Genomic DNA, 20,000 nt, shown 5'->3' on the forward strand with positions numbered 1-20,000 from the left:
AACTGATAGAGCCTTCCAGGTCTTTGACGGCACATCCGTCTCGTCAAGCAGGCCTCTGGGGTGTGGAGTACCTCAGGGTTCATCATTGAGCCCTACGCTCTTCAATGCATATATGAGACCGCTGGCTGGGATTGTTCATCCGCATGGTATTAACATCATTTCCTATGCGGATGACACCCAGCTGGTGGTTTCCCTTGTGCAGAAGAGCGGTCTCCAATCACTGCCTAACTTAGCAGTGTGTTTGGAGGAGGTGAAGAGCTGGATGATGAGCTCCTGTTTGAAGCTCAATGACGATAAGACCGAGCTCCTGCTCTTGGGCCCGGCAGCCCCTTCTACTTTGGGGCTGTTATGGCCCGTGAGCACGGGTGCGGTCCCTGCCCCCAGAGATAACATCAAAAGTCTGGGGGTATGGTTAGATAAGTCGTTGAGCTTCAATACACAGGCTACCAAGGTGGCGGCCACCTGCTTTGGCCTCCTCAGGGTGATAAAAAAAAATCCTTCCCCTCCTTCCGTTTGAGGCCAAGCAGATAATTAAACAGGGCCTTGTTCAATCCCGTCTGGATTTTAGCAACGCCCTGTATCTTGGGGCACCAGAATATAGCCTACAAAAACTTCAGCGCACTCAAAATTGTGCAGCTCGCGCACTACTTGGAGTCCCACGAAGAACGTCGAAAAAAGCTGGGCTAAGAATGTTATACTGGTTGCCAATCAAGGACAGAGTAAAGTTTAAATCTCTGTGCATTGCTCATCAAGCATTCTGGAAAATGGGCCCAGAAATCAATCGCTCTTTGATCTCCCCTTATCTGCCCAATAAAGTGCTTCGTTCTTCATCTGCATCTCTGGCCAAGATTCCCAGAATTTTTAGAGCCAGAGCAGGAGGCCGTTCCTTTTCTTATAGTGTATCAAAGTTATGGAACACCCTCCCTTTGTACATGAGAATTAACTCTAATTTATCTAGCTTTCGTAAACAGCTTAAAACGTTTCTGTTCCAGTAATTAGAACCCTTTGCTTCGGTCTGATGGCACCTTTTTCTTAGTTTAAGCGCCTGGACGCCTGAGGGCAGCTGTAGCGCTTTATACATTTTATTTTCATTTCATTTCATCAGAAGAACCACAGGCCCAACAATTAGAGTTTGAGGCAGAAGAAAACGGGCAATAGAGACAGGGGTGAGATAAAGTCTATGATAAAGAAAGTGTGAGAGAGGCAGAGCGAGACATTTTTAAGGATCTAGACCAAAGTTTGTCCCAAAAGCAAATAGTCCATTCACATCCAGATCAGACTCCCAAGAAATTTCAATTTAAATTTTTCCCGATATGGATTTGGAGCTAAATAATATTTATATATAAGAGAGGCTTTGGGTAAGGAGAGGAGAAGATTGAGAAGCAAATTCTGGGTAGGTGAAGAAGGTGGGGGGGAGACAATAGTACACATCTAAAATAATTGTCATAAGAGTAGTAAACTTCAATAGGAAAGAGCGAGGACAATGGAATGAAGCTTGAAATTCATGAAAAGAGAAGGGCGATAGGCCATTGAAAGGTTTTAACCCAAATGATGTTTTTTGCTCTCCAAGCATTCCAGAAGATGGGCCTGTTATTGAGAAGGATTAGAGAATTATGCCAAATAGGAGACTGCAAAAAATCATCACGAGAAATGGGAGTAGGTAAGACTAGAGGTTTCAGAAGGGAGCAGTTGTGTTTAAAGAGGGGGAGGATGTATGGGAGGTTTTGGCGGAAAAGGCTATTACTTCCTTGAGAGTGAATGTTAATAATAATGTTTGTTCAATGAATAGCCAAAGAGGAGTAAAAGGGAAGTGTTCAGATATAAGCCATTTTGAAGCTTGACGAAGGGAGAAGGATTTATGGTAAAGACGAAAATCTGGAAAATTAACGCCACCATCAGATTTGGACTTACGAAGTGAGGAGAGAGAAAATCTAGCTTTTTTATTCTTCCAGAGAAATTTAGGAAGACCGGAATCAATACGTTTCATATAACCCCTTCCATGCAGTAAAGTGCTCCTGTGCTCATGACGAGCTGAGCTCGTCATGACCACACCCGTTTTTATTGCTGTCCAGCACAGCAGAGGAATCTCTCAAGCAGCGATGTGGTTATATGGCGAGAATATGGACAGGAAACATGGAGAGAGTGTAAATTAAAATAGGTGCAATCATCATTTTGATTGAGTCTAATCGACCCCACCCAGAAAGAAAAAGGGGATTCCAGGAAGAAAGTAATTTATAAATACGAGATAGAACAACATTCATATTTAATTTAATCGTAGAGGAAATAGAATTGGAGAAAAGAATACCCAAATATTTAATTTTTGTAGTATTCCAAGCAAAACCAGTGGACAAAAAAGAATGGGGAAGACAAAATTTAGTGAGAGGAAGGATTTCTGTTTTGTCCGAATTAATATTGTAACCAGAAGCCTTAGAAAAAGAGTCAAATTCATGAAGCAAAGGGGAGATAGAGGTATCAGGATCAGAGATAAATAAAAGGATATCGTCTGCATATGCGGAAAGTTCAAGTTGCTGGTCCCCAAAAGAAATAGAATTATTATGACGTATAGAAGACAAAAATGGTTCAAGGGCTAGAATAAAAAGCAGGGAGGTTAAAAGGCATCCTTGATGAACTCCACGTTGAAGAGGGAAGTAAGATGAAATAGAACCATGAACTAGGACTGAGGCCTTTGGGGCGGAATATAAAAGAGAGATAAGTGAGAGGAACTTGGGGCCAAATCCATGCCATCGTAGTGAGGCAAATAGGAAGGACCAGTCTACTCTATTGAAGGCCTTCTCGGCATCAACAGATCTAGCCGCCAGAGAGGTAGAGATAGAGGGAAGTTTGTTTAGAACATTAAGAAAATGTTGAGTGTTATCAGATGTGTGTCTACCCTTGACAAATCCACACTGCTCTTTCCCAATAAGGTTGGGCAAAAGAGGATCTAGTCGCAGAGCAAGTAATTTATCAAACAGCTTATAATCAACATTTAGCAAAGATATTGAGCGATAGTTCTTACAATATTTAGGAACACAACCTTCTTTATGAACTAAACAAATTGTTGCTTCTTGAAAGGTGCCTTAAGCCATTCCGGCAAAAAAAAAAGGATTGAAAAAGGGTTAAAAGTTTTGGTAGTAAAAGATCAGAAAAGTGTAAATAAAATTCAACAGGAAAGCCATCTGGGCCGGGGGTCTTCCCTTTAGTTAGAGAACTTAGGGCAGTGGATAATTCTATAAGGGACAAGTCAGATTCAAGAGCATACAGATTAAGATGGGATGAAGGGGGGGGGGTGAATTTTCGCAAGATATTCTTGAATGTTAGAAGAGGAAGGAGGTGATTCAGGGGTATAAAGATTCTGATAGAAAAGTTTGAATTCATTAAGTATTTCCTGGTCTTTGGGAACAAGAGTATCATTAGAAGAGAAAATAGCATCTATGAGGGTACGATCTTTATGTGTTTTGAGATAAATTGCCAAAAGCTTCCCTGCTTTGTTGTGACCACCATAGTAGGGAGCACTGCTATGTAAGAGTAAAGAGGACGCGTTCTTGGTAGTCGTTTTATTAAAAGCGATTTTTAGCTTGGATAAGGTCTGGAAGAACAGTATGCTTTGGGGAAGTGTAAAATCTGTGTTCTAAGAGTTTGATATGTGCCAGTGGATTTACGTTGTTGAAGAAAACGTTTCTTCTTTTTTGCTTTAAAAGAGTCTCATATGATGTGTGGAGATGAGTTGGGTGTGCAATTGAGATCAAAGAATTCAGAAGAAAATGATCGAAAGGAGGAGGAAAAGAAAAGATCTGAGAGGAGAGAGCTATTAAATTGCCAACAAGATGATTTGAGATGAGAAGGGAGCAAATCTAAATCCGTTACAATCAGGGCATGTTCAGAAATAACAATGGGTTCTATAGAGGAAGAGAGGAGATTTTGAGATAGAGAGTGAGAGAGAAAGATATAGTTCAAGCGAGAAACAGAAGTGTGAGGAAGAGAGGAAAAAGAAAAATCCAAAGAATCAGGGTGGGAAAGTCTCAGAGAATCAATGAGGTGTGCTTGGGAAATAGTGTCGAGAAAGTGTTCGTGGGTCTTAGTGGGAAGAAAACGAACTTGAGATTTACAATCAAGAAATGTGTCACTACCGTGGTTGCAGTCGCCTCCTAATATGAAAAAATCATCTTGAAATTGAACACATTTTTGCGTAATAATAGGCCAAAAGGAACAATCAGGATGTGTAGGACCATAAACATTAAAAAACAGTTAGAGGAACATTGTTGATTAACAAGTTAACTAGTAACCATCTACCTTCAGTATCAATTTCTTGAGATAAAACCTTGCATTTCAACTTCTTATGAACTAAAGTAATGAAACTGTTTTTTTTATTAGTGGAAGGAGAGAATAGTACTGTACCCACCCATCCTCTTTTTAATTTTAACACCTCAGATTCAGTGAGGTGGGTTTCCTGCAAAAGTACTAAATCGAGGTTGTAAGTGGCAAGGTGCGAAATAATTCTCTGTCTCTAATAGGATTATTAAAACCTTTCACATTCCAAGAAATAACTCTGAATGTAAAAACATTAAAGCATTATGCAAAACCAAATATGCATTAATAGAAAAATAATAGAAGAGTAAAATACCAGACAAGGAATGACAAATAGGGGAAAAAGGGAGTAGAGAGCAAAGGAGGAAAAGAAGAGACAATACATATCCATAAAGGACGATTGAGGAGAACATACCTGAGGGAAATGGGGACAAGAGGAGATTGGGGTAATGGCAATAAATGGGGGACGGGACGCCCGAGACCAGGAGTCCAACCACACCGGAATCACATAGGAAAACGCAGACGGATCAAACAGCTATAGACATTAAAAAATGGATCTGTATGTACATAAAAAGTTAAAAGAGAGTATAAAAATAATAAAGAATGAATGGAAAACATATGATAAAATGGACTAAGGAACAGACAATAGATAGGGACCGAAGAAGTAAGAGGAAAAAGAAAGAATTGACAATGGAAAAGTAGATAGTAGAAGTAAATAAATCATTGAAGACAGTAGAAGACAGACTACTAATATAATATATAAAAGGAGAAAAGAAGTATTACCAGATAAAATACAGTATATATAGTATAACAGTAAAGATAAATAAAGTATACTAACAAGAATAATTAATAGGAGTATGAACATATGAACGCAACTAACCAGCAGGAAAAGTTAAACAGGGAACAAAAAGGAGTAAAAACAAAGAATAGTAATACATTAACATTTTGAGAATAATTCAAGTTCTGATAGTATGAGTAGAACGTATCATTCGGTAGGAGGATTAGTAATATCCATATTGGTCAAGGAGTGAGAGTGGATAAACCTGAGTTCAGCAAGGATCTTCAAAGGACAAGGTACGATTTTGAAGAGTAACTTTAAAGATACAAGGGTGAAAAAGACCATAGCGGGCACCCATTGAGCGAAGAGGAGGATGGAGGTTGTGAAATTCTTTTCATCTGGCGGCTGTAGCATTGGAGACATCCTGAGATAGATAAACTCGCTGACCCAGCCAAGAAATGTGGTGTTGGCTCTAGCAGCGGAAAGGACAGAGAGCAGGTCAGTGAACTTCAGGAAGAGAATAATGACACCCTGTGGTTTGATTGAGGGTGACGAGAGTGTAGGATGCGGACTAAGCCTATGAGCTCTCTGAATGTTCAGCACTGTTGAGGGAGGCATATACAATAATTTTGGCAAAAAAGGAACAGAAAAAGGTGACAAGGTCGTCCCCTTCCAAGGATTCTGGAAGACCATAAATGCGTAAATTATTCCTTCTGTTGCGAGTTTCCAAGTCCTCGGTGTGTTGTTGAAGCTTGCGGACTTCCTTTTCAAGGGAAGAAAGTCGTTGAGCATCATCTTGGAGCGACAATTGTTGCTCCATTGTAGAAACTCTATTCTCCATTGAAGATCCTTTTTATTCCAAAAATTGCATCTTGATATTTGTCTCTTCTACAAACGGGCGCAAAGCACGAATTTCCTCCAATAAAAGTTCCAAAGAGATAGCAGTAGGCGATTTATCAGGAGATGAAGGAGCCTGTTTCAGTCTTTTAGGAGTGGAAGTAGGAGGAGACGATTTATGAGGCGTTGATTGTGATACATTAGAACAAACTGAAGATACTCCAGCCATAGTTACAGAGGGGGAAGGAGTTGCTGTTGCAGGAGTCAAAGCTTGTGTAGATCGTGTAGACGACATAGATGACACTGTACAGGAAGTTTTAGGCACAAAACAAACTGTGGCTTGCGTAATCTGCCCATATGCTGAAGATAGAACAACAAAAAGGTACTTCGTGATGAAAGAGGGTTGTCCGAGTCTAGGCAGTATTTCCACAGAAAAAATAAGGGACAAAATGTGTTGAACTCACACAGACAAAATGGCGCCGGAAATCATTGATGTCAAAACTGTAATCCATGTATCCGATCAAGTAATGAGCATTGAGAGGTTAGTCAAAATGATGGAAGGTAAATATGGAGCCTTATTAGAGTGTAGGCGATTCAAACAGGCATTGTAGCAAGTAAAGAAGGCCCTAAATAGGTCAGAAATGCAGAGGAATGGAAGAGGCTCTGAGAGAGAGATATTAACCACATAGGGTACATAAATTTAATAGGTAGAGGAAATAAATATCTTACTGTGTCCTCAAAATCACGGGAAGAGCCATATTGTGGAGGGCATTTTGGCAGAAACTCCGATGAGGTGAAGAAAGGAGGAATTTATCCAGTGCGTCATGCCTGGGTGAATCAAGGCGGCAGCGCGACCTTAAAATGGCGGCCGAGTGAATGAGAGCCACGAGTGAAGGGAATGCAGAGAAGCGCAAATGCGACTTACTCTCAAAACCCCTCACTCGTCTCCCGGCATGTTCCGATGCATAGATATGTGTAGTCCGTCGGTAATGAGCGCGAAAACATGCACTTGCTGCTCTGAAATCGTCCCGGTGTGGAGGAGCACAAAGCTCAGACGGCCATCTTCCACGGCGCAGAGACTAAGCCCCCCTCTTTTTTGCGTTTTAATCCAGTCAAACACTCTTTATTCGATTTTTTTTTTATTTAAAATCATAAAAGCACAATACAAAAGACATAGGCTTATGTTAAAATCATAGTGCACATATGTAAACCTAATGAACTATAGTGCATCATAACAATTCATTAGATACATTTTACAGAAATAAGATCACTACTCACATGCATAAATGATTAAAACCATGCAGATAAAAAGCAAAGCCATAACATTTTTTTGCACAATTAAAATTTCTCTTGCAATATTCACCTCCCACAGGAAACTTGACATATAGCAACATATGTCCAAAGTAGATAAGGTTTGTAAAAACAAAAGAAGGTATGCAGGATGACTTTGTGTAAAATTAAAAGACCTTGACATTGGAACATTATAACGTTTCCTCTGTTGGATATATGTTTTGAAAAAGCGCACCAAATGCATGGTGCTCTAATTTGACACTTGATCTCAGTGGCAATTTACTAATGTTTGAGACCAATCATTCATTCTGGAGAAACTTTAAACGATTAAAGATGTCCATTTTAAAACAGATGAGAACAAACCGATGTCTAGGATTCAGTGTAAACTTAAGGTAAGGTTGCACATCATATGTGGTCAGCCTAGATTGACTCTTTAGTTCACTATGCTTCGGCAATTCTAAAGGCAGCCTAAACTCCTCAAAATGCCCTAGGCATTCAGTTTTCAAATATTTTCTACTTACATTTTCCTTGCATTCAGGCTGCCCCAAAAAATTGTGGGCGTCTCAAATCCCCAAAAAGTTGTTTAATGTAGGACAGCCAACAGAATACTCAGATTGAGGCAGTCCTTAATAATGGCTCAATTTAAACCAGTAAATTCTGATGTCCAGATTTTATGCCATAATAAAATTACTTACTCAATCCTTACAGCCAATCTCCTGGTCTTTTTTCCTAGCAAAAGTGCAAAAAAGATCGCTCCTGATTAGTCAAAGAGAAGGGGTGACCTCACTCGTAAACATTTTCTTGCCTTTTCAAGAGTGAACCTGTCATTAGAATATCCCTTTTTACTCGATTAACTTTGAGGGCAAATTCAGGGACAGCACTGTTTTATAGATCAGGGATGTAATATAAAACATGATAATATGAGGTTTTGGAAAGGAATGTTATGTGCATATTGTCAAATATGATAACGTTATTGAGCAGGAACTTGCCACCAAAAAGCTTCTTCAGCTTACTAGCATAGTGTGTTGTTGTAGCACCAATGATTACATTGCCCTTTTTTATTTTTTTACAGAGTTTTATATCGCGCATACTTGACCCGAAGGTATCGGGTATCAGAAAGCTGTACACGAGCAACAGCTGCGTTACATGAGGATACATTAATTTTTGTTAGGCACAGGGAGATTAAGTGATTTAGAATCACAGGATGTTGCGCGTCCTTGCCGAGACTTGAACCCGGGTCCCCAGATTTGAGGTCGACCGCCCTAACCGTTGGGCCAACTCCTCTCCCCAATTACATTGTTTAAAAAATAAATTTACAGCAGTTACACAAAAGTACTTGTGGAGTAGTTCAGTTTTCTGTATCTTGTGTGAATGTGGGTTTTTATAACATGCAAGGATCAGTAGCAGAAATGTGTATAGATGTCTTTAGCTAAGGTTTTGTTGAATATCATGTTAGACTTACTTCCTTTGTGTTTTGTTTAGGCCCACTACCTTCTCGCCTTCTTTTCCAGCCTTCTGGCATAGTCGACTAAAATTTTAATTTATGAGCTGTAATGTCAGTAGTTTGTTTGTGGTTCTGTAGTTGTTTACAATAGGTGTTTTTCTATATTGCATAGATGATGGGTTATAACGTTTAGGGGTTGTAGCTGGAAGTCTTGCTGAAGTTTCCAGTCAGACCCCCAAGGATTTTGTATTTTGCCCAAAAAATCACGAAATCGTCCCTTTTGTAAAATCCCTTGATTTTTACAAAATTGGCTGCAATAATAGTAATAAAAAATAGACTTATTGTCCTTTGAATTTAGCTCTGCACTGCCGCCCAGGCAAAAAGTGGATGGCAAGCAACAAATCAGCAGGCAGCAGAGGTGTAAACTTTCTCCGTCGTCTACCTGGTAAGACCATTTGAAAATGCACGGCCCTCCTCTGCTAACAACCTGTGGCCTGACTTCCTCCATAGCTCAGTGTCTTCCCCTGTCCTCCTTCTAGGCTGCCTCTTGACACCTGTGGTGATGCCCCGTGGCTCCTCTGTCTCCCTCCCCTGCTGCCTCATGATTCCTCTACTGCCATGTCTCATGCGCCTCCCCTCCTCCTGTGGCTCATCGGATCCCCCTTTTCCCCCTCTCCCTATGGTCTCCTGTGCTCTGGCACCCCCTACTACACTGCGCACCCCTGGGAAGCAGGTTGACTCATGCCACCGGAGTAGAGCATTCAAACTGAAATCTACACACTCTATTACCAGACATCCTTCTGGTCTGATGCGCGGTTTTGCTGGAGACTGTGACTTGGCAATGTCTCAAGCACTGATAGATCACAAGCAGAGTGGTATTTTTATGATAGGCACAATTTCTGCCTACTGCAAAAATGTCATAGATTTGGGGGTCAACCCAGGCTGCAAAATCCTGGGGAATCTGGAGGGGGAATAGTAGTAGTTATCTCGAAAAAATGGCATGGATCCATTCATCCTGGATATCTACTGGGCATTTTTTAGCATAGAAGATGAACCCGAAAAAGCTAGTAATCTAATTCTAGGGCATAGATTTATGTTAAATAGCAGAGGCAACTTGTCCTAGCCGTAGGTGATTTCCAATACATGCCGTGTTTGGGACCTGAGTGGTGGGACTAGTCGAGGGGGATCATTTGTAAAGTATCAACATATTTGTCATTGTGACAGGCTGGTCATTAAACATTACTTCATTTCAGCACACAAGACACTGTGTTGGACTGTGAAAGAAAGTCTGAGAATTGTTCATTATATTGCCTGTATGTCGTCTTGGCCTCCTTGTTAACTGATAACCACGTTGTTGCACAAGACTGATTTAGTGCTTTTTGAACTTTGTCCGAGCAATGCAACTTAATTTATCTAAACACACTTGCCCCACTTCCACCAATAAACATCATTCTTTTGCTCATTACGAAAGGGCCTCCGGTGGCATAATTTGGTTGTAATCCTAATCAACGAAAATGTGCATATTTTCCAAGACTCCGTTTAGATCAATTTGAGTCCCAGTTTGTAAATTGGAAAGCCGATCATTTTACTTAAACTAGTTTTACTTTTGAAATCGGAGTCGTCTGCATGGGCAAACGAATCCCTTATGGCCCTTATTTGATAAGGAAACAATGTGATAATCGCTCTGTTACTTTTAAGGGTTCATTTAGGCCGGAGTAGTATAGCGAGGCTCAAAACAACACCTGGTGGATATAACATTTGCACTGGGCTTTGGATTCTGTTTTTGCAACAGATTTACATATTGGTGAGGGACGAAATGAGGCATAACATGCTCATATTGAGTGTTTGTTGGTTAATACTCATTTGTTGCACCTTTTGTGTCCACAGTTAATACCTTTTAAAAGCTGGTGGTAAGTTCTTCATCAAAAATAGATTCTAGTTTTAAAATGGGTGCAAATATGGTCTGCACCCGTTTTAGCCCTGCACCTAATCTAAAAGACCCCGTCAATTTCCAGCTTAGTGATGTTTATGAAATCCAGCAAGGGGCTTAAGTATTGCTTTGGAGATGCTTCTATCCTACAAATGTCCAGTAGTATAAATTGGATGTGTTATCATTGCTGACTCTGAATCAGATTTTCTTGCTGTAGGCGCAAAATGTGAAATATATTTTTAATAATGATTCTCACCTTATCAGAAATATGAAAGATGAATGACAATAAATTCAACAGGTTTTGTAAAAGTCTTAACACCGACCTACTTAGATTGAACTCACTACGTTCACATGATCTCATATGCTAGTACGAAACTAAGCTCTGAACTAGCCACAATCAAATGATGGTTTAAAGAATTGTAAACCGAAATGGTGATCAAGTACTAAGGTGCCATAACAATGGTTAAAAGCTCCACACGAGTGTCTATAACATATCATTACATTAAATATATGTTAAAGAGCAGTAGGGTCCTAAACCCTTGGCACACTACAAGCCACCAGCCGCTGTTCTGTAGAATAAGATTCATAGAACATGTGATTTTAGTTTAACATATGTTTGATCATCATTTTAATGGAAAAGTACTGATAAAGTAAGTATGTAAGTAACGTATTTGTCGAGTGCATGAATGCCTCGGCGTCTTGGCGCGGAGAATGATGTGTCGTATGTTATCCAGGCGCAGTAACAGCGATTATTTGGGGGGAAAATAGCCAAGTCTTGACCATTTTCCTAAACTGAAGCCTATTAGGCTGTAGCCTAAAAGTGAGCGATAGCCTGTTCCAGAGTTTGGCTATCCGGTAGGATAGGCTTTTCCCTCCCCATCTGGCTTTTTTTGGATTTTAGGGACCTGAACTAGCCCTGCGTTGGCTGATCTAAGATTCAGTCGTGGGGAGTACCAGAGAAATAGTTTCTGCATGTCCGTGGCTCCCCACCATACAGCGCCTTATGTACCAAACTGAGAGCTTCAAATTCGACACATTGTTGGATCGGAAGCCAATGGACCTGTCTAATACTAGTAGAGAAAGGGTGGTATTTATGGATGTTAAGTAGTACTCGTGTTGCGGCATTCTGCAATGACTGTAGTTTGGCTGTCTGATACTAGTCAATTCCCCAAAACAATGAATTGCCGTAGTCTATTTTTGAAAGGATTAAATCCCCTACTACTGTTTTTCTTAGATCCTGAGGAATAAAAGGCAGGATCTTACATAGGATCTTCAATAGAAAAAAACATGAGGAAATCAGGATATTGATCTGTCCTGTAAAGTTTAACTGGTTGTCGAACATCACTCCCAGGTTTCTCGCTTTAGCAGATGGGAGGGGGCAGTTACCTTCCTCGTTGACCATCATGCTTGATTCCATATAGGTGGACCCACTGTTTTATCTGTATTAAGTTTGAAGTAATTCAGATTCATCCATCCCATGATGCTTTTCAGACAATTATGGAAACAGTGGCTGTGATTTCAACTCTTGACGAGATAGATATAACTGAGTGTCGTCAGCGTATGAGATCAACATGAAACCATGCGCTCTGATTAGCTTGGCCAGAGGGGTAAGTAACATAGATGTTGAATAGGGTTGGCGATAATGCTGAGCCTTATTGTACCCCGCATAGGAGGCAACATTTCTCTGATTTTAAGTTGTCCAGATGTCCGGAAGGAGGAGGGTAGGGTTAGAGCTGTATGTTTAATACCTATTGCCTTCAGCCGTCGCGTTAACACCGCATGATTAACGGTGTCAAACGCTGCTGATGGGTCAAGTAGGATCCCCTCCTCATCTAGCTGTTTGCGAATCTTCTCTGTGGCCATGATCCGGGCTGATTCTGTAGAGTGGTGTGGTAGGCATGATAGTGCACAGTAGTTTTTCACCTCGTTAATCCTAGTTTACTAGATCTGGTAAAGGCTGACCAACTTCCGGATCATTGAACAATAATTGTTAAGCACAGCCGTACTTCAAGGAGGCTTTGCGCATTGTCTTTAATCCATCAATTTGTGAAAATGTAATGAAGTAAAAGCAAATTCAAGCAGTTTAAAATAAATTTAAGGGGATTTGAGGCTAAAAGTTCAGTTATTTGCCATTTACAGTTTCATTATGTTTAATTTCTTTCACAAAGTGCTCTTACTCTTAATTGCCATTTTATAGTGTTTTCATGGGCAAATGCTCTTTTGATTATGTGACTAAGGATGTGGAATTGACTACTGCAGAGTGTCTATTGTGTGCACACATTTTAAATGCTATAAAAGCAAACTACTCTTAGGTCATCTTTTTAGTGAGGATCAACTCATTATTGGCCATATAACGGCACTAACCGCAATTAAGAAACAGTTGACACAAAGTTAATTTATGCTTATGCTCCTTTTATTTATAAAGCATAAGCACAATTTACATCGAATTCATGTTCACAAAGGGATTATTGTTTGATGTGACCAACAAATAACATTTTGTTTGGAATTGGATAATGTCAGTACAATTTCAACACCTTCTTTTAAACAATCTACAGCTGTATTAAAGCACAGTCTTATTAGACATCTCCTTCCTTGCGTTTTCATAAAAATGATAGCCACATATATTTCGGGGAATAAGAAAACCTGTTTCCTCTGGGCTGGGCACATTTACCTGGAAGAGAACATCTTATAGCAGATTTTTTATATATATATTACCTTCACCACTTGAAGAATGTGTTGATGATCCTTGGGGTTACTATAGCGTAGCATTGGTACATAATTTGGTGGTGCCTGCTATTACTAAAGATCAGTGGATGGAGGAACAAAGGAAGGATATCATTTTGAAAGATGTTAACATTTGTAAAGGCTGGCCTAGGAAAAACTTTATCGAGGATGGTTTGAATGTCTTTTGGGAAGTCCGTATGGAGTTGTCTCTGGAAAAGAATATCATGTTGAGGGGTGATAGAAGTATCCCCCCTGTTTCTTTGAGGAGGAAAGTTCTACAGTTGTGTCACAAGGGGCACTTTGGGATTGTTAGGAATAAGTTAATGGTAAAGGGCATGTTTTGGTGACCAGGAATTGACAAGCATATTGAAAACTTTGTAAGGCAATGTGAAGTTTGTAATTCTGCAGATAAAACACTTAGAACCTTAAAACCTACTATGAGTGAAGGCCTGATTCCAGACCTTCCATGAGATACTGTGGCAGTGGATATTATCGGACCTATTGGCGAATTTAAGGAATATGGATTAGTGGCCATCAACTTATTTACTAAGTGGCCCATTGTTAGGTTGGTTAACAAAATAGACACGTGTACTGTTCTCAAATTTCTAGATAAAATGTTCATTATGAAGGGCTTACCTGTTAGTATCTTAACGGATAATGGAGTACAATTTATGTCTAATATGGCAAAGGATTACTTTGAGAAATATGATGTTAAACATAAAACATCAGCCTTATATAATCCAAGTGGCAACCGCACAGTGGAGAGATTTAACAGAGTGATTAAAGGTGTTATTCCAGCGTCTGTTAACAAGAGGTTGGAATGGAAGCTACAGGTGCAAAAGGCTGTGTAGTTTTATAGAATAACAACTCGGACTAGTAGTGGATTATCCCCATTTGTTATGATGAGAGGTAGATTGCCTAGATGTAAGTTCAACCCTGGCTGGCTTCTAGGTGGTAAAGTTACACAATGGTCTCCTATTGAAGTGAAGAATGAGTTAGTTTATGTTCATGCAAAGAACAAGGAGTTTTATGACCGACATCATGGCTCTAATGATGTGGAAGTTAAGGTGGGCGATTGGGTACAAGTTAAAAAACCTTTTAAAATATCTAAAGGTGAGTCTTTATGAACCACCTAAGCAAATAGCAGAGATATTGAGAAACTCTGTGAGACTATGTGATGGAAGAGTGTAGAATCTTAAGAACATTGCTATTAATCCTGTACAAAATAGGAGTATGGATTCTCCAAAGTTGAACAATCTAGACAATTTTGAATGGATTGAGGACCACTTTGATAACAGTTGTTTGCAATCTCAATTAGCTGCTGATGATGTTAATATTTCTGAACAGATTAATGATCCTTTGGATAATGCATCCTCTTCCTGAAAGTGTGTGGGGGGGGGGGAGGGTTGGAGATTGCAGTTCCTTAGTAGACTGTGATTCTAAAGTGGTTGATTCTGTATATGGAAAGAGAATGAGGGTTTTACCTGGTTGGCTTAAAGGATACGTCATGTAATTAACTTACCCTGAGGAATGTTAGCAATTCATTGTATATGTAAAGGATATGCCATGTAATTTATTTACCTTTAGAAATGTTAGGAATTGTTTGGTTTTTTCCTTTCCTTTTAATATTTTTTTCCTTTTTGTTATAGGGGGGGTGTTATGTTGTTATAATTATCATTGTGCTGTGATCCTTTAATGCACGAGATGTCCGGGCTGCAGAATGTAATGTCATGTATCATTCTGAGTTTGGGGAGTCTGTTGTACAGGAGCCTTTGGACTGTATGCTGCTCCCCTGGCACTCACCTATTGTATTCCCTTATACCTTAATATATTAATAAAGGTATTTAACTTAACCAGATTTCCTTGACTTCACACATGATTTGGCAGTATTCGCCCAAGAGGAATGGGACATGCTAGAACATACATAGTATAAACACAAAATACAAGCAAAGGCAACAGGTCTTCAGTTTTAGGCTTAGGCATCTCCACCCATACTTGCATGCGTAGATAAAGTAGTGCCTATGTAACATTTTCCCGAGCTTAAATGACTCTACAGACACAAGTGTCAACAATGGCGTTTCCCTAAAATTCACCTTAAGCTCCTGCATTTGAAATTCGTTGGCAGCTGCCTCTACTTTTTGGAGTAGTTTGATCTCTTCTCGGGGAGACTGATAAGAGCTCAAACTACACCTGTTCACGTAGACTCTTGATTGAGGAAGCAGAAAGAGCCTTGAGATAGCAGTCTCTCTGAGAAACAATGACTTTTCAAGGACACTGAACCCCCAATTTAATTATCTCCACATTAGTAGGCTGGGACTGAACAGGTCCAACAGTGTAGTCCGTGACAAGCTGCTTCCATCCCTGCAGCCCCCATGAGAGTAAGAACAATTTCTTACTGCTATTTAATGGGCTTGAATCTGAATGGGGTGCGCACTTAGTACAATTGATATAATTAAAAAAGTAATCGGAATATTTTAATTTATTACTATTGCATTTAATATACTTTTTCTACACTGAAATGACAGTACTTCGTCGAAAAGCTAGGGTGTGAATTTGCACATGTAATACTGGACAGGCCACATCGAAGACTGAAATACCAACATGCACTTTACAACATGACTGCTTCAAGACCAACATTTCAACGTGGAGAATGTGCTTATTGATTTTTAAGCCAATGTAATCCTGGTATGTGAACCTGATAATCATCCCGGTATGTATGTGTGTGTGTGACCCGCATTGCTGAGAAATCGGCTGAAAGCACCAGCAGGATTTTAGCAAAAAAGATTTGCATGTCGAATAAAGCTCCTACAGATGAAAATAATTTCTTTGGAAAACGCGATTTTATAGCTGCGTTCTCATAGTGTATCACATTTTCACTTTATGTAAGCAAAAGACTTTGAAAGGCAACTTACTAGGAGAAAGCAGCTTTACATAGCAAGTTATTTGCGTTGTTTCTGAAAAACGTTTCCATGGATTGTTTAGAGGCGTGTTGTTTCTCTTGTAAAAACGGTATATTCAGAGTTGCTGACATTCGGGCATCAGAAAGAGTCAATTAGTGAGAGTTGTCAGGGTAGCTCCGGGATCCAAGTGCAGCCTGAAGGGAGGTCCAGGAGAGTCTAAAATGTGACCTTCGGTGATACAGAACCGCCATCTCCTCCTCCCGTGTCACAGGGCCCTCTCGGACTCAAGAAGACCTTCTGCCTCAACTGGCCTAAAGGGCCTTCTGCAGCTGGTGACTGAGGCTCTGCCTCCACCCTGTGCTCCCAAGCCCTTCCTCCGATGCGTACTCTTGGCACCAGGTGAGGCACTGGGTTCTACACAGAGGCTCCTTCAACAGCAATGAAATCCATCAGGGCAGCACTAGTGAATACAGATGGAGGCGAGTGCCCTGCTCATAGTCTGGCCCTTCCAGAGCCTCGTTCTTTGGTCTCTGAATGCCACTGTGATCTGAGCCAACCTTCGGTAGTGGTGAAGTAAACACCATGAGCCTATGCAGCCTACTCAATAAAGCCGGCTGCAGTCAGTGGGATAGCGGGGCGGGAGGCAGGGAACTCTCAGTGACCTTAATTCTCCAGAGTTCTTGTCTCCACTGACGCCATCTTGATGACTGTGTTAAATTTGAATGGCAAATTCTAATTTTGTCTGCTTTGGAAGCCCACCCAGCGCTCACTGTGTTACACAAGAATATATTCATACCAGTAGCTAAAAGAAGGAAACTTCGAGAGTACCAGATCCCTGCCAGGTATGGAGAAATTGAGTTTTTCTACCTGAGATGCATGTCAGAAGATAACCAAGAAGCCCCATGCCTTAGTCCAGTGAATAATGTCATAAAAGCGTCTTGTAGCCGCCAGGGTGTGGTTCAGCACTGTATGATCAAAGAGCCAGGTTTTTGAGTAAGAGGCGATCTGAATTATCATCCATCCACAGACCATTTATGTTTGACTGAAATTTAAAGGAGGATCTGGCATTAGCCAGGAGTCGTTTTAGGTTTCTCAAGAATATCCATTGGGTGTTTGAGAAGTTGATAAAACCTTGAGAGAGGATGTTATCAGGTAGACATCTTGTTGGTCTGTAACGTAGAGCTACAGCTATGTGGACACTCTGGAGTGTCCATATTATGGCCTATTAAGGACATATCAGGGTGTGAAGCTCCACTCCCAAATCAAGGGGCTTTATTAAGGATGGGAATGTTTTTCATCGTAATTCACCCTACTAACATCTTTTTTTAAAGCAGCCTGCTTTAACATAACGCAGCGTTAAGGGATGTGATCTTGGGAACAATTGTCCCGTTACATAGCATGCCATCTTCAATATCAGGCCGCATAGGTTTCTCTGTCTTGTAACACTTTTTTTGGTAAAATGCAACTTTTACAGTCTTATTTACTTGAAACGCGACGATTAACTTCAAAGAATCAGTGTTACACTAAGCATTCCAAAGCTAAGCATTTTAGGGATTATGTTGGGTGTCCAAGATGCACAATATCTGCAGCAAGTTGATGTATGTTGCAGTAAAAGGAGAAGGGTCTTTGAAATACCCCCCTCCGACGAGGAATAACTGTTAAGAGAATGGACTACCTACTGCTTGTATACATATTTACTCATATGCAAGAAGGTTGCATCAGCTAACTTAATGTTCGTGATTGGCCTGTTTGAGTCAGTTGTCTCGGAATTAAGGGATACAAGTGTAAGGTGGGTTTGGAATGCACATTATATGTTAGAGGGGAAAGGTTTTGTTGCCAGAAGGCAATCGCATCTACAAGGACCATGGCAATAAGTTCTTAACAAAAGACTTAACTTTGTGAGGAGAAGCGTAATATTGCTGGGGTAATGCATTCATTCCTACGGATATGTTCTCTAGACCAGGACAAAGCAAACTCTGGGCTTTATTGATACTTAAGGTATGCGCTGTTCAATAGAATTGTTTATACCAAAATGGTGTAGAAGGAGCAACCCAGAGGATGCTATGAGTTTGAAAGAACAAAGAGGTGCCAATGCCTGCTCTTTTATCCTGAGCCACAAAAAAGAAAAAAAAAGAAATTATGTTACCAGAATCCAATCCACTCTTCGGTTTGCAGGCATTCCAATTATGTGCGTTTGTCAGCGGTATCAAATGCTGACGCTAGCCAGCTGACCCGTGTATGCCACTTTCATCGTCATTCTGCATTGAAACTATGGTAGTTATTATTGAATGACAAACACACAAAAAGCTGGCTATGGTGGGTGTACTTCAGTTAAGTGTTTCTGTGAGTTTCAGTATGAAGGGAGGCCCTTCATGAATCTTCTAATGGGCTATAGTCTGACTGAGCAGTCAGATTTGTTAAATTTGTTTAGTTTTTTGGGAACAAATCCCTCTTACAGGGAGGGCTAGATACTGAACTTAAACTTAGTAGCTTCCTGAACACACATTCTAGTGCGCCAGGTGGGATAACGACTGATTTTTCAAATCACTAGACGGAGATTGTTTTTTTTGTTGTTTTTCTACCCAAAAACAGATTTAAGAATAACAAAGTAAGCAGTGTAGCTGGGTGGGGTGGGCTACGGATGGGGTAGCGGAGGATACTGGAAACATGAACAGGTTTTGTTAAACTTTGAGACTGTAGGTAAGGCAATAGACTTCAGAGCATATCACGTCGAATTGTAAAATAAAGAGGCTTGCTTCAGGTGACAAACTGAAAGGAGCAGCGAATATGGCTATAAAAGCAAATTCAATTACCTTTAGATGCCACTGACTTTAACCTTTCCATACATGTCAAACTAATAATTTTTCTGAAAGCGAAAAAGAACAGCTCACTGATCTAAAAGACCAAGCAATACTGTTGAAAAACTTAAGGATCCGAGAAGCGGAGGTATTCTATGGAGCCAAACCAAGGGGGAGAGTCCAAGCAACATCCTCCCAACTACAGAGCAGAGCCTTTAGCAGAGGCGTGTCCGATGGGGAATAGTGTGTGTGTGTGTGAACAACTGTAATGCTTTTAAGTTGCATATCTGAATTTTAACTTCCCTATATTTACTTAAAGCAGAACGTCTTCTGGGCTACTGTTGATTCTAGTTAAACAGAACTTTAAAATAGTTGTGAAAATGTTCCCTACTTAACCCCTTCGATGCTGATGACGAGCTCAGCTCGTCATCAGCCATGGGGGGCGTGTGCGGATGACGAGCTGAGCTCGTCATGAAACGCGGCTTTTATAAAAAAGCCGCGCAGCGCAAAAATGACCGCCGCAGCGATGCGGTTAACTGTGATGTACCCTTAGTCACAGACAAGGGACCTTATTGTATGATTTATGTGATTCGCAAATGCTGGTGATGCATGTAGTCCCATCACATTTCATATGTCTAAGAATAGCTCTGTGTAGGAAGTTTTGCCATTGTTTGCAAAGTTTCTCTGTCAGAAGAGTACCATTATCAGGTCCTCAGTTTTCTTTCACATAAACCAAGTACACTTCAAGTCCCAGAAAATGCAGATTTCTTATTTGAACACCAAGGACCTTAAAACTGTCTTCTCGACATACAGCAGTCTGCATGATGTAGCTTGGAAAGGGGAGTGAGTTTTTAAGCATCCATGTTTTGGGCAACGAGACACGTGTGTTGTTGATTTTAATCTTTACAAGGTTAGTTTTTAATCCCTAGATTATTCATAGTCTGATTTTGTGAGCAGTACATTTGTTTTACTTGTGTGTGTTCTTGCAGTTTTT

The 20,000-nt window shown here is 40.4% G+C and overlaps 1 protein-coding gene across 1 annotated transcript in view; it reads left to right on the forward strand.

Annotated features, from left to right (window-relative positions):
• NAPEPLD (N-acyl phosphatidylethanolamine phospholipase D) overlaps positions 1–20,000 on the forward strand; it is a 155,583-nt gene that overhangs the window by 36,846 nt on the left and 98,737 nt on the right. The window lies entirely within an intron of this gene.

Source organism: Lissotriton vulgaris, chromosome 1_1 (genome assembly GCF_964263255.1).
Source record: "Lissotriton vulgaris chromosome 1_1, aLisVul1.2, whole genome shotgun sequence".
Classification (NCBI taxonomy): Eukaryota; Metazoa; Chordata; class Amphibia; order Caudata; family Salamandridae; genus Lissotriton; species Lissotriton vulgaris.